We start from the raw sequence: 16,983 nt of genomic DNA, 5'->3' as shown, positions 1-16,983 counted from the left end.
TCTTAACAACCGCCCAATCACCACTGCATCCTCTGATCCTTTCGACCTGGAGGCTCTTAGCCCTAACATTCACATTCTCTTGAATAATTCTCAACCTGTTTTACCTCCTGGTGAGTTTTCCTTTCTCAGACCACATTGCTAAAACTGCCCGGTCCTGCAGATTTGCTTTATTCAACATTAGGACGATCAGGCCCTTTCTTTCAGAACATGCAACACACTCCTTGTTCCTGGATGATCAGCTGACTTTCTCAGACCACATTGCTAAAACTGCCCGGTCCTGCAGATTTGCTTTATTCAACATTAGGACGATCAGGCCCTTTCTTTCAGAACATGCAACACACTCCTTGTTCCTGGATGATCAGCTGACTTTCTCAGACCACATTGCTAAAACTGCCCGGTCCTGCAGATTTGCTTTATTCAACATCAAGATAATCAGGCCCTCTCTTTCAGAACATGCTTCACAACTGCTTGTTCAAGCTCTTGTTCTGTCCAGGCTGGACTATTGCAATGCTCTCTTAGCAGGTCTTCCAGCCAGTTCTAGCAAACCTTTACAATTAATCCAGAATGCCGCAGTAAGATTAATTTTAACAAGCCAAAAAGAATGCACGTCATACATATGTTTATCAATCTGCACTGGCTACCAATAGCTGCTCGCATAAAATTCAAGGCATTGATGTTTGCCTACAAAACCACCACTGGTTCTGCACCCCTTTACCTAAATTCATTACTTCAGACTCACGTGCCCTCTAGAAGCTTGCATTCTGCAAGTGAACAGCGCTTTATTGTGCCATCCCAAAGAAGCACAAATTCACTTTCTCTGTCTTTTAAATTAAATGCTCCCTCCTATCGGAATGACCTGCCCAACTCAGTCCTTAGCCATCTTCAAGAATCGGCTAAAAACACATCTCTTCCATCTTTATTTGACCCTTTAACTCTAGCACTCTCTATTCTAATTCTATTCTTTTAGACTTATCCCTTTAGACTTGTGCTCTATTTATTTACTAACTGCTTGTTTTCTTAAAAAAAATTACATTTGCTTCTCTAATCTTTTTGCATTCTATCTATTTGTTTTCTTTTTATTTACTATACAATTATAATTCTGACTTCTGATTAGCAAAAGCAAAAAAGGCTTCTAACACTGTCATGCAGTCATGGTTGTAAAAGGCACACGAAGAAGGAGTAGAAGTAAAGGAGTCTTTACTAGCAAGTTGTTTTTTTAAATCATATAATAAATAAAAAGAATTCAGATAGAATAGAAAAAGAATAGAGCAAGTTAGTGTTTGTCCCATGTTTGTTTCTGTTTAGTTTCTGTCTGCCCTTATTTGGTTCAGTTCCTGTTCTCATTTAGTTAATCATCGTTTATTCAGATCACCTGTGTTGCATTAATCATCTCGTTTGCTCCTTAGTTTGCCTGTCTTTATAAGCCCTCAGTTTCTGTCTGTTCTTTGTACTGGATTAATGTTAGTTTCAACAGTCCAATTGTGTTGATGGTTATTAAGCTCACTGAGAAGACAGGACCTTGCTATGGTCATACCTGCAAAAAGTTGATATCCCAGAGATTGATGGCAACATCGAGCTGCTAATAGGAACCAACACCTCAAAGATCATAGAACCCTGGGAAATCATAAATAGTCAAGGTGAAGGCCCATACGCAGCCAAGACCTTGGTTGGATGGGTAATCAATGGACCCTTAAGAGGGGATTCTAGTGCAAGCAATGATTGTCAATCTGCTACCACAAATAGAATCTCAGTAGAAAAACTGCTGATTAGACCGTACAATCATGATTTTAATGAAAAGGCCTCAGAAGAAAAACGTGAAATGTCATTTGAGGACAAACAGTATCTAAAAATTGTAAATGAGTCAATCTCTCTCTTGGATGGGCACTACACACTTAACTTACCCTTTAGAAAAGATGATGTGATAATGCCCAACAATCGTCATATGGCCATGTAACGTCTTCTGAGCCTAGAAATGAAGTTCAAGAGAAATGAGTCATTCCATAATGAGTACATATCTTTTCTCAGTGACATGATGGATAAGGAATATGCTGAGGTGGTCCCACAGGAAGAGGTAGATCAAGTGAAAGGGAGAACCTGGTATATTCCTTATCATGCAGTCTAGCACCCCAAAAAGAAATCATTCAGAGTGGTGTTTAATTGTGGTGCAGCATATCAAGGTGTGTCCCTGAACACAGAACTTTTGCAAGGGCCTGATCTTACCAACTCATTGGTTGGAGTCCTGCTTAGATTTCGGCAAGAACCCATTGTAATGATGGTGGATATAAAATCTATGTACTACAAAGTAAGGGTCCCAAGATCAGATGTTAACTTTCTGTGCTTCTTATGGTGGCCAGAAGGGGACATTGGGCAAAATCCAAAAGACCATCGCATGTTTGTGCACCTTTTTGTTGCAGTCTCCTCTCCCATCTGTGCAAGCTATGCTTTGCGAAGAACGGCGGAAGACAATAGTCACATGAGACAACAGGTAACTGAAACAGTGATTCATAATTTTTATGTTGACGATTGTCTAGTGTCTGTGCCCACAGTACAGGAAGCAGTGCAACTGAGATCAGACCTGGTGGATTTGTGCATCATGGAAGGATTGCAACTCACCAAATGGGTTAGCAACAGTAGAACTGTCCTATCTTCCCCTGAAGAGGAACAAAGAGGGAAAGACATTAGGTCCTTGGATTTAGACAATGACAAACTGCCAACTGAACATGCATTAGGACTTCAATGGAATGTAGAAGATGACACCTTTAGATTTAACACCACAGTCACCAAAAAGCCACACACTCGAAGAGGAATTCTCTCTATGGTGAGCTCTGTGTTTGATCCTCTTGGCATTTTGGCACCCCTCACTCTTTCAGTTAAACAATTGTTACAGCAGCTGTGTAAAGAAGGCTATGGATGGGACGAGCCAATACCCTCTTCTCAGTCTAAACTATGGCTAAGTTGGATTCATGACCTTCCCAAGCTAACATCCTTCAGTGTGCCATGCTGTCAGAAATCAAATGAATTTGGAAAGCCACAGTCACTCCAATTGCATAATTTTGCTGATGCCAGCGAACTTGGATATGGAACTGTATGTTACATCAGAATGACCAATGAGCAAGGTAACATTCATGTCTCTTTTATGATTGGAAAGGCAAGGGTTGCTCCTTTAAAGCAGATGATGATTCCACGGCTTGAATTAGCAGCGGCTGAGGTCTCTGTCAAAGTGGACAAGATACTCAGGTCAGAGTTGTAACTCCCCCGAAGGACTCCTTGTTTTGGACAGACAGTCAGGCAGTATTAAAATACATAGCCAATGACAAGGCAAGATTCTACACTTATGTTGCTAATAGAGTATCATTCATAAGAGACAACACCAGCATACAACAATAGAGGTATGTAACCGGTAGGAACAATCCGGCAGATGATGCATCCAGGGGGGTGAGTGTACCAATATTTTTGGAAAGTAAACGGTGGATATGTGGCCCCGAATTCCTCTGGGAACCAGAACACAGCTGGCCTATGGAAGGGTATAAGCAAGAGTCTTACACAAAATGATCCAGAGGTCAAGAGTTGTACTGTCGTGTGTAACATTGTAACTCAAGATCAACAGAATCCTACTGATAAACTTCTTTCCTATTTCTCAGATTGGACCAGGTTATTGAAAGCAGTTGTCTGGTATGAAAAATTTGAGGACATCCTGTTAATTTTTGCTGCTAAAAGTAAGGAACTTGAGGCTAACATCCGCACTCGTACACACCATCAGAAAGTGACCTCCAAGCTGCATGTCCTCAGTGCAACACTTAGTGGTCAGCACTTATACCCACAAAAGATATTGGGAGAGCAGAAAAGGCTGTTGGTGCTTTTACTCAAAGGCAGGCTTTCCCAAATGAGTTTGCAAAGTAAAAAACTCCTCCACACAATGTTCAAAGAAAAAGTACCATCTACAAGCCAATGTAACAAAATAGATTACTGAGAGTAGGAGGACGACTGTCAAGTGCAACAATGTCTGAGATCATGAAGCATCCTATCATTCTTCCGAAAGAATCTCATATCCCCAATCTGTTGCTTCACCACATTCATGAAAGGTATGGACATTGTGGAAGAAATTATATTTTTGCCCAATTGCATAGGAAATATTGGATCATTAGTGGCAACACTGCAGCAAGAAAAGTAATTTCTAAATGTGTGACATGCAGACGTTTGAAAGGCAAAACAGAGGAACAGAACATGGCTGATTTGCCATAAGAAAGAACCCAACCTGATCTTCCACCATTCACAAATGTTGGAATGGACTATTTCGGTCCAATATAAACAAAAAGAGGAAGGAATTTTGTCAAAAGATATGGTGTCCTTTTTACATGTTTGTCGTGCGTGCAGGGCACTTCATCTTGAAATGGCTAGCTCCCTTGATACTGACTTCTGTATTCATGCCTTAAGAAAATTTGTATGTAGGAGAGGACAGGTAAAACACATTTGGTCAGACAACAGAACTAATCTAGTTGGTGCTTATAGAGAACTCAAAAAGGCTTTCACCGATTTGAACAGTGGTAAAATCCAGAATGCCATGCTCCAAAGAGGATTTGACTGGAGTTTCAACCCTTCAGGGGCATCTCACCATGGTGGCGTGTGGAAAGACTTATTCGGTCTGTAAGATGGATTCTGAATTCTCTTTTACACCAACAAGTTGTAGATGATGAAGGTCTCCAGACATTGTTCTGTGAAGTTGAGGCAATTCTTAACAACCGCCCAATCACCACTGCATCCTCTGATCCTTTCGACCTGGAGGCTCTTAGCCCTAACATTCACATTCTCTTGAATAATTCTCAACCTGTTTTACCTCCTGGTGAGTTTTCCAGATATGACTTGTACAGCAGATGCCGGTGGAGACAAGTGCAGTATTTGGTGAATGTGTTCTGGAGGAGATGGACATAAGAGTATGCAACAGTTATGCAAGAGAAACAGAAGTGGTCTAAGGCAAGAACACATCTCAAAGTTGGAGATATTGTTGTGGTGGTTGACCCTACCTCTCCACGCTCATCATGGCCACTTGCAAGAATAGTGGAAACAAAACCTGACTTAAATGGTATGGTTTGGTCAGTCAAACTGCAAACAAAGACAAGTGTCTTGGAGTGACCACTCACAAAGCTGTGCCTACTATTGGAAGGAGAAAATCAACAGTGATCATGCCAAAGGAAAGTAGTTTCTTTCTTTATTATTATAATATTGGGATTATAATTTAGTAGCTCCTTTTGTAAATATTTATGTAAATGCTTTATGTTAAGCTTAAAACATTCAGGGGCCGGATATGTAGGAGCAAAAATACTGTATGTTTTATGCAAAGATAATTTGTTAAATTTTTTGTATTTCTATGTGTTTTTTAAGTTGACCCCATCTAGTGGCTCAGGTGGAGATGCAAGGCCTCTGAGATAAAAAGACCTGTGATGTTACCTGAGGGTGTGGCTAAACAGTGTGACAGTCTTTGACCTCTCGGGCTGACTCCATGTGTTGACTCAAGCTCCGATCTACTTTATATCTTTGCAATCCTTTACTCTATTGAGGTTTTGTTTTTCATTTTGTATTTTTATTTTTTAATAAGCAATAAATGCTTCCTCGAGTTTGGACCAATCAACTATGTGGACAATGGATTTGTAAATACTTTTTTTTTGTTCAGCCACCTAATACCTGTGTACTTACATAGTAACTAAATGTGTACGTAGTATGTAACCACAGTGTAAGTTCACATTGGTACATAGTATCTACAGCTGTAATATATCTGTAACTACACACATGTAACAATCCTCAGGAAGGTTTGTGTAAGTACAAACTACATTTTGTAACAACAATATGTATAAGAGTAATTGGAACCATTTGATGCAGGGGGTGGAGATGGGTAGGTTTAGGGATATGTAAAGTGGGAGGAGTTGGATCTCTAGTTGGAGTTGGTGCACCACTGTAATACCAGCATACTTTTATGGTAACTCCTCAGGAACTGTCCACTTAATATAGTGTAACATTCTGGACACCAACCACAATTTATATATAAAGCCTAACTTACTGGCCGCTGCTGTGTAACATCAGAGTAATTACATGATAAATCTAATATAAAGTGTAACACATTCTTTAAAAAAAAGTGGGTAACACTTTAGAATAATGGTACATTGTTAACAAGTAACTATGCAGGAAGTAATAGGTAGTACTACATTAACACTTAAAGTGGTCATATGATGCGATTTCAATTTTTCCTTTCCCTTTGGAGTGTTACAAGCTCTTGGTGCATAAAGAAGATCTGTAAAGTTGCAAAGACTAAAGTCTCAAATCCAAAGAGATAATCTTTATAAAAGTTAAGAGTTAACCACGCCTACCTAAAACGGCTCGTTCTAACATGCCCCCACATATCTACCTCGCTATGTGGGAAGATTTCGATTATCATATGACCCCTTTAAGGGAATTTTCATTTTTATTATTAGTCTATGTTTAAGTTTGAACATCCATCCTTTGGTTAGAGTAGTAATCACAATTTTCAAATGTAGCCGACTTATTTGGGGGATATCATATTCATAAATTAGTTTCCACAAATAACCCAATTGTTCACTTTTAAGACGTTACTGTTGGGATTAGTAATTAATTGGTTATTCTTTATTAATTGGACATAGTTCGCAAGTAGTTCTCAATGAGGATATTTTTATTTAATAATTATCAAATATCTAATAAGGAACTACCTTTGTCCTAAATTTGCTACTACTTACTGCTTAGTTAATCTTGCTTCTCTATTAGTTAATAGTATTAAGTTACGTGTTAATGTAGTACTACCTATTACTTCCTGCATAGTTACTTGTTAACAACGTACCATTGTTCTAAAGTGTTACCAAAAAGTGCTGTTAGTCCTGTTACACATTTGTACTTTCATTACCAAAAAGTGTTGTTACCAATGTCCTGTTACACATTTGTACTTACACATACCATTCAGTGGGTTGTTACAGATGTGTAGTTACACAAACATTACAGCTGTATATACTATGTACCAATATGTACTTACACTGTGGTTACATACTATGTACACATTTAGTTACTATGTAATTACACAGGTATTAGGGACACTTAATATAAAGTGGAACCTTAGACTTTGTAAAAATGGCCACATTTTTTATTAAAAGCAGCAAACGAATCACAGATGTTTCAAAATGAGCAGTGGACGATGGATGACAGATAAACGATTGCTGCAAACCTTGCTTTAATGTAATGAGAATGGAATCCGAGTGAGACAGAGCACTGATCAACAAAACAGCTGGCAGCCTATATTTAAATTTATTTTCCCATAGTGAATTTCTATCTGTATTTCAATATTAAATCCTTAATCAATCAAATCCACTACACTGTAAAAAAATGTCCTTGTAAATTAATGGTAATATACTGGCAGCAGGGTTTCCTGCAGTGTACCGTAATTTTACAGTTTTATTACTGTATTCTGAATTACAGCTTTTTTGTCATTTTAGCAGCAAATACACAGAAAAGAGAAGACCAAGAGGGTATTTCTTATAGCACAGTATTTATTTAAGTGCCCAAGCAATAATTCAAATGCTTTCTCAAAAAAGCAATCAAAATGGAAGAATCAGTCTTTGTGTATGTTAGAGAAAGATGAGATGAAGAGAGAAGAAAAATGCATTACAAAACCATAGCATTACAAAACAGACAATGTGCAAAATTAACCCTGCAGAAGTCTGTAGACATATTTAAACTGATTTAAGTTGACCATATAAAACACAAAACAAGCAGTCATTTAAGGTGTATCTGTGTGCTATGAGTATGACATTGCATGGGCATGGGCTTGGAGTGTACGTTCCCCTAAAAACAGCCTTTCAGAAATGGCAAACAACTTCTAAACAACAATCTTATTTTGGTGTAATAAAAGTCAGAGTGAGACAGAGCACTGATCAACAAAACAGCTGGCAGCCTATATTTAAATTTATTTTCCCATAGTGAATTTCTATCTGTATTTCAATATTAAATCCTTAATCAATCAAATCCACTACACTGTAAAAAAATGTCCTTGTAAATTAATGGTAATATACTGGCAGCAGGGTTTCCTGCAGTGTACCGTAATTTTACAGTTTTATTACTGTATTCTGAATTACAGCTTTTTTGTCATTTTAGCAGCAAATACACAGAAAAGAGAAGACCAAGAGGGTATTTCTTATAGCACAGTATTTATTTAAGTGCCCAAGCAATAATTCAAATGCTTTCTCAAAAAAGCAATCAAAATGGAAGAATCAGTCTTTGTGTATGTTAGAGAAAGATGAGATGAAGAGAGAAGAAAAATGCATTACAAAACCATAGCATTACAAAACAGACAATGTGCAAAATTAACCCTGCAGAAGTCTGTAGACATATTTAAACTGATTTAAGTTGACCATATAAAACACAAAACAAGCAGTCATTTAAGGTGTATCTGTGTGCTATGAGTATGACATTGCATGGGCATGGGCTTGGAGTGTACGTTCCCCTAAAAACAGCCTTTCAGAAATGGCAAACAACTTCTAAACAACAATCTTATTTTGGTGTAATAAAAGTCAAAACCTGGCAAGGATTTGCAGAACAGTCCAAGAACGTTTCAGAAACATAAAACATAAAACTGTCACCAACTCTGATGCAAGTGTAGCCAGGGATGGGTGTAGTCTGAAACATAAACATTGAAAAAAATCCTTTGTAAGTTAAAATAACATCAAAAGAATGTCAAAAGAACATGACAAAAAGCATATATATAATACTACACAAACATTTCGGTAACTTAGGGCCCTATGAGTTCCACGATGTGGAAAACACGGACGCAATCACGGAATCCAGTCATGAAAACGGAATTAGTCAAGTAATGTGGATTGTCACGGAATTTGACAAATTTTGGAAGAATACATTAAAATAGTGTTGTACACCTACTGATATCGCGATGTGGATTAGTGTAGGGGAATATTAAAATGCAAAAATACTATTTAAATATTATTACTGCATGTTCTGTGTGTATGAATGGCGCAGATGCGTGGTTTTGTTTACTACAAAGATACTGAAGCACACGTGACACTTGTGGTGTTTTCAGCACCTGTTTTCTCACTATATGAGGACAGGAATACATGAACTTCATATAAGAGCTTCTTTGAAAGCCGCTTTACCAGCATTTTACAGTTTTATTTGTGAAAAACTATCGTCATTTCATGTACACACACAAAAAAATCAAGCGTCTTCACATCAACCTATGTCTAATGAGAAGTAATTGTGACAGAAATATATCACTATTTTACAGTAGAATGTCGTTTTCAAAGTAATATAATAATAAAAATAACAATTATAGTAATAAAAATAATAATAATAATAATCATTACAAATTATGTTTAAGGAATAATTACACAATTGTTCTTCCATGTTTTAATTGTAACAGGAATAAAAATGGAATTTGAGAAAAAAAACTTATTTCCTAAAAGAATTACTAATAAATTGTTAAACTGAATAGGTTTCAGGATTTCAGTTAATTGGACATGCTATTTGATTTCTAAAATGTATTTTAACCATTAAAACGTAATTTGGAAAAATTGAAACAAAAAATGGAATTTGGAAAAAAAAATTATGAAACGGATTTACTTCATTTCTTCATGAGTGTTGAGTTAAATATTAAGTAGATTTTACCTGATAATGACACGTGAGTTGTACTTTATATTAGAGCAGTCAAATTTACTTAAAATCTACTTGTGCAAATTGTTACGAGGATTTTATCAAGTAAATCTTACATTATGTTTTTCAGTGCAGAGCACTCACATATATTTTTTAATTATTCATAGAAGTAGAAAATGCTTATTTTCTATTTTTAATTGCTAATTGTATAATTTCTTCTTATCAGTTCAAGATTTATTGTAAATAGGCCTGTCACGATTGGTCGATGTAATCAACTGCGGCGATGCTGATAATTAGTCGACATCATTATTTTTAATCGACTGATGATTTTATATTATTTTACCTTTTAAATTTTGTTTTTACGCTTCGACTAAAATAACAACCGTTGTTTCCACACCACTAGTATGAGCAGTGCTTAATTTGGAAATTGCGAGGTCCCGGAATAAAGGGGGTGACCGCTCCGGCAAGTGATTAGAGGACGGAGAGGTAATGGTGCATTCGAGCAACATTAGTGGACCAGCTTAACTGATTAACAGCTTGCATCAGTTGCTTTAATAGTGTGCATGTACTCTAAACAAGTCATGGTTTTAATAAAATCATTATTTTATTTCAACCCAAACATTTTTTTGTGTGTTTGGGTAGTTTTTGTGTAACCCAGCACCTGGGACCGGACAGTCGCAACAACAGAGGGGTTGTAATGAGTGCGGACTGCATCCTCTTCAGAGTAGTTCTCAGTGCCGCCGACAAAATTTTTTTGGTCAAATATAGGTTTGTGGATATTTTATCTATAAAACCATTTCTTTGCTGTTAATTATTTTATTTTATGCAACGCAAACTACAGGGACGCGATGTTAGTCACCAAAACGAGTCGCATCAGTCTTTTTCGACTGATTACTTTTAAATGTTATTTTTTTTACTTCTAAAATGCTTGTTAAACAAGTTTAATTTGTATAGAACTTATAATGATAGAGATGCAGGGACGGCCAGACTATAGACAAGTAATCTTGAGTGTTGTCTTAGCTGGGCTAGAACCCTGATCTCCTGGACACAGAGCTGGCACTCTTCCTGATTTCTTAGACCCAAGTGCAGAGGAATGGCAAAATCTCACGGAGATGAGAGAGGCTTCCAATAGTCACCAAAAAAAACAAGAAAACAAAACAAGCACAATGGCTTACCACGGTTAGCAACAGGATACACAGGTAGGTAGGCTCAAGACTGAACAAAACACAATGGCTAAAGGCAAACTTAAATAGGGCCCTACACAGGTGAGTATCATCAACAATAATTGATAAGCACAGCTGAGAGTTCTTGCCAATGGTTGCCCCCTGGCAACTGGGAGGAAGATTGCAGGCAGCAGACATTCTGTGCCCCCTTGTGGCTGGGAGTAATACGGCTGGTCATGGCAGGAGTGTGACCCCTAGTGGTTGGAGGAAGTACTGCCAGCTAAAGTCTTACAGAACTGTATTTAATGAAAATGTACAGTATGTGCAACTTCACTTGCCTAGATGAAATCCCATTCGAAATCCATGAGATTTTTAGAGAGGCAACCTTTGGATTGACTGTAGCAGATTTCTTGTTCATCACCTTCTCCGTCTTCTTGGAGACTACCTTACCTCTCCAGGTCTTTGAGCCTCTTTCTGGGTTAATTCCAATGAAGCATCTAAGGAAAGTTGCATTACAAATCACCAAAGTATACAATAACCATTTCTCAAAATTCTGATTAATTAATTTGGTTTAGAATTTATATTAATTTGGTAACATTTTATAATAAGTATACGGTAACAAAGCACTTATAAATCATTTGCAAACTATCTATATAGATGCTGTCTCATTTGGATTTATTGTGGATCTACACGCCTTTCTCCTATTTTCTCCCAGTGTCTGGCATGTGAATAAAACCACATTTAACAGTGTTTCAGATGATGAACTGTTTTTGTTCACATATCAGACACTGGAAGAACACAAGGAGAACACAGGAGAAAGGCTGAGTTAACTAGTTTGCAAATGATTTACTACTTTACTACTGTATACTTATTATAAAATGTTACCAAAAATTCTAAGAGAGTGAAAAAAACATAAGCAAAAAGGAAAACACCTTTGAAAAAATTCTAATGTGCAACAAGCCTCCTCTTGATACTGCAGGTTGAAGATGTAGTACACAGCAAACACTGTTGCAACTGCAGTCAAAAATGTTGACTGGACACACTCACAGATAACACAGGCCTCTAGGATTATCATCTATCATACAGCATTTGCCGGCTCTGCCATACCTAAAATAAAAAACAAATAAATAAAAACAATAACAATCAACACATTTTTTCACAACTCATTTCAAACAACTACCTTCAAGAAAATTCAATTTTAACAATCGTGTACCATAGCAATGTTAACTATTTTACATCTCAACCATTAGTAAATGTTTCTACTTTATCACATGTAATGGCACACTAACCCAGCAAAATCAGACGAGGACTGGCAGGTAGATTGAGTGTCTTCTTAACATCAGATGTAGATGCAGCAACCTGTAGAGAACACACAATACACAAATAAGAATACATAATATAATTTAGTGAAGTGGAAAGAAGAAAATTAAATACTTACGTCTGCATGCAAAACCAGTCCATCTTCATGTTCCTGGAAGTGGGACATTAACGTTAGAATCTTGACAAGCAGGTGTGTTATCTCTATGTTCTCATCCTGGGACAGGACATGCTTCACCTTTTCATTCAAAACACTTAAACAATTAAAAATATTCTGTCTACTGCGCTCTCCTTCTCTCTCTCTCTCTCTCTCTCTCTCACACACACACACACACACACACACAACTGTATTTGAGGATGAGGAACAAGTTAGAATGTAAATAAATGAAGTAATGTTACCTCTGTTATATAGAGGTTTGTGCCAATTTATCCAGTGCAAAATCCCACTTAATAAACAATAAGTTAGAATATATTTAGATTACACTCTAAATTGCTTTAGATACGACTCAAGTTGAAATCCGCACAAAACTTCTACTAATATGACTAATCCACTCACTCCGAAAAAGCAAACGTTTCTCCCCATCCCCCACCGATCAAGTCAAGTGCTCATGCAAAAGGCGGCAAGTTTATATGCTTCCTTAGTAAAATTATGTTTACACACCTATTTTCAATTTCCCTATATATAAGGTTAATATATGCCAACTTTACACACACACCTAACTTAGCAACAAGAATGCAAATTAAGCAAACCCTCCATTTTAAACCACACTGGGTTGGCGCCAATACAAAATGTAAATATAAAGATTGTGCAAATAATTGTTTCAGATAATCAAGCAAACTTCAGATCCCCGTTATCTGCTATCTGTAATCGAGCTTCAATTTGAGATAAAATCCGTTTAGGCTATATATCCACTGAGACCGATGCTTCTCTCACTGGTATCAAAAGCTAACCGTTGCTCCCCTCCCCCACCGATCGCGTGCTCATGTTCGTTTTACAGTAGGAAGCCGTATTCTACTGTTGCCGAATATGTTACATTCATATTCAATGAAATAATCAGCGAACGCAAGTATTTTAAGTTGAACATTTACAGGATTTTACACCCGGAAAGAAAAAAAACATGCAATTAGCTGCAAGAATCTCTCTCTCTCTTTCTTACAAAAACACACACATGCACACACACACACACTTAACTTTGAGGAAGAATGTGTAAATTACTCTAATTCACCGTCTTAAACCTCAGGGTTGGCTAGATTTGTCAAAGGCAAATTAAAATATTGTGCCCACATAAAAAATAAACATATCAAATAAACATGGAACACACTTATTTCAGACTCTGATCTGCTTATCTGTAAATGAGCGTCAACTTGAGATGAAATCCATGCATATAAAACTTTCACTGAAACCATGCTCCTCGATGCATCAGCTAGCCTTTGGTTCCCCTTCCCCCACCGATCACGTGTGCATTTATGGTAAGACGCCGTCATTTTAGAAAACAGTTCAGTACTGTAAATTTACACTGTAAATACGCTGTAAATTTACAATGATTTTTTATAGTCTAATTTTGATAATTTGCTTCATCTCCAGCCAACAGCTTTGTGACGGTTAATTCCGTCAGTGATGGAGTGTCAAGTTCAACATCAAATCAGATGTTTTAAACATGAAAAGTTAAAAGGGCTTGCCATACCCACAGAGCATAACTTCGAGTGTGAGAGCAGCGCTATCCAGTGGCTGCTGGAGAAATGCAGTGACAGATATTGAAAAAGAAAAGCCTTTATTGTCATTGTATTTTTCTGTATACAATGAAACTAGGAGCACTGCTCCTGACTGCTGTTAGAAAACAAACATACTAGACTCTACAGTACAATTATAAAAGTATACAACAAGTGTGTCCTGGGTGTGACGGGTCCTTGAGGATGTTCCTGGCCCTTCTGCAACGTAATGACATCCTATCAATAGGATCAAGGAAACAGTCTGATGAGCAAAATGACAAATGATCAAACTGCAGAAAACTGTTGCTCTCCCTCAGGATTTCTGTCTTGTGTTCCAGTGCAAATGTCTGAAGATTCATAAAACAAGATACATTTACTGGAGAATAAAAATGAATTCATTCATGTTCCATGAGAATCTGATCAAAATGAAGTGAGTTTGTGATTAAAACAATAACAAATATCTATCAATGGAGTCAGAGAAATCAACTTCATTCAAAAGAAAACACGTTTTCATTCTCCGCTGACAGATATTTGTTCTTGTTTTGATCATAAACTCACTTCATTTTGTTCAGTTTCTCAGAAAACAAGACTTAATATCTTTTTTTCATGTTAAGTAAATGTCTCATAGAAATAGTTATTGTCCACACATGAGGAAATTTATCTTCAGCCCCAAAACACTTGACTTCACAACCAATACAACAGATACACAAAAACATACAAGAACTTCTTACCCCATTGATTACAGGCACGTGAGACATAAAATAAGTGTGTAGGCTAATAGCACTAACACCATAAAAAAAACTGATTATGGGTCATTTATTTCATAAAGTAATGCCAAGTAATCTTGATTTAAGGATGTTTAGATATTTGTACTGGAAAACAAGAGAAAAATACTAAGAAAGATATTCATTCATTGCCGTTCATGCAACATTTAATGCCATGACTTTATGACTTTATGGGTTTCCGCTCTGATTTAAATCGTTTTAGGTCTTATTTTGTGGAGGGGAGAGTTGAGTCTTCTCAAGAGCCACAGAAAGGCTGCAGTAAGGAGCAGTAGATCTGTTCTCTGTATCGTCGTCCTCTTCTGTCATCCATACAGCATCCTTTTCTGTTCACATTTTCCTCAACACCAGGGGCGTAATTTCCACTGGGGACACTTTTCAAAATCACGTTTGTGTCCCCCCCACTTTCAAAATCGTTTGTTATGATTTTTTAACCGCACGCCGTCATCGCCACAGAGGAGCAGGACCGAGCAGGGCACACTCTAAAAATAGCTCACTGAAAGTTCTGATGAGCAGGTATCGCGGTTGCGGCACAGTCAGCGAAGAAACGCCAGAAGCAGCAACAGATGACTTTAATGTCATCATTGGATGAAAAGAAAGAACGAAAGGAAATGTGAGTTTGATTCAGTAAATTACCTCAGGTCAGGATAATCATATTTTCTGTCTATACCTGTTAATGTCAATAGTATCCAGCTGCAGACCCGCAGCACCAGCAGTTTCAGAACCACAGCCACAGAACCGCAGTCACAGAACCGGAAGTGAGGGGAGGAGCTTACATTTTTTTAACAGAGTAGCGCCACCTTACGGTTTTTAAGGGGTAATTTGCTTTTAGTACACACGATACATCATACTTTATGTATGTATGCATTTTATAATGACATATTAAGCATTTTATAAACATTAATCTTGTGTAATTTAGTTGTAGACCTATACAGTTATTCGTTTCATTGTATTATGCGAGTAATTTCCTGTTTGTGATATTAAAAATAATGTTTGAAACTTCTGGGCATTTTATATGAAATATAATTTAATCACAAGATTCAAAATAAATGTTTACTCCAAAGTCAAGAACACCTGCATCATACATTTTTCTATATGAAAACTAAAAGTTCAAGTTCAATAAAACGCACACACACACAAACAGCAGCATAATTTTAAAAGTAACAATCAAAATGTACACAAAAATTAAAATGAATTTTAGCAAATGAACAATTCACTATTAAGCCCATTTTGTCATGACAATCCTGCATGAAAACTTACAAAATGAACAATTCACCCTTGGGCACATTTTGCCATGACAATCTTGCATGAATTCAAATTAAAATGTATCAAATGAACAATTCACTCTTAGGCCCATTTTGTTATGGCAATCCTACAAAAATAACTCCCCTGAACACAAGATGAAATATGACGGGCACTCTGGAAACTTCTGTTCCAGGAGATTCTTGAGGGCCTTTTCCTTGTCCTCTTCCTCCATTATAAGGATATATAGAGCAGATGTCCGTTTAATGGAGCCATTTCACAACTTCTTGATTACTGGGATCTCCTTCATTACAGAATATTAAAGGAAAATGTAACTTTAATATTTCTTATTAATGTGTGTAGATAGATAGATAAATTTGAGACATACCTCACAAGAAGGCACCAAAAAACCTTCCTTGTTCCTTATTTAACAACTAAATAATCACACCAATAACTGCTTGCAAAAATTTATAGTATAGCCTAAAATAAATAAGTACACAGTTAAACTATTATGCAATAATAAATTGTGAGTACATTAAACAAACAACTCAAGATATTCATACCTCCACAGACAACTGCATGTTGAAGTGGATTTGAAGAGGACTTAAGTTGACCAGTTTGGCTGGCTTAAACATGCTGGTCAAGCAGAAAACTGCTGGTAATTGCTGTAACACTTATTGCACTGCTGCAGCTCAGGTAATGTGTCAACTCTCTGAATCCTTATGTCTCTACAAGAGATGAAGCCACACACAATTATCTCAATGATGACAAATTGGATTAAAATAACTAAACTACAAGGTAATATTAACACACAAACAATGCATATAACAGAGGGAATTAAAGCGAACGATTTATTTTTTATGAATAATAAACGTCTTCAAAACTTCAAAACTTCACAAAGGCCCATTTACAGCATGCATCCGAAACTTAATCGAAACAGCCACAGAAAAAAGTTATATACTATAAAGTATGACAACAAATTCAAGTTTCAATATAAGATAATAAAGCCAAGCACACATTAAGTACTTAGCAGATAAATGCTTAACGTAATATATACGATAATTATCAAACATACGATAGCAAAAACATTACAGAATACTCACCGTGCTCTCTCT

Source organism: Sinocyclocheilus grahami, unplaced genomic scaffold (assembly GCF_001515645.1).
Source record: "Sinocyclocheilus grahami isolate Dianchi unplaced genomic scaffold, SAMN03320097.WGS_v1.1 scaffold450.1, whole genome shotgun sequence".
Taxonomy (NCBI): Eukaryota; Metazoa; Chordata; class Actinopteri; order Cypriniformes; family Cyprinidae; genus Sinocyclocheilus; species Sinocyclocheilus grahami.
This window is presented reverse-complemented; position numbering follows the sequence as displayed.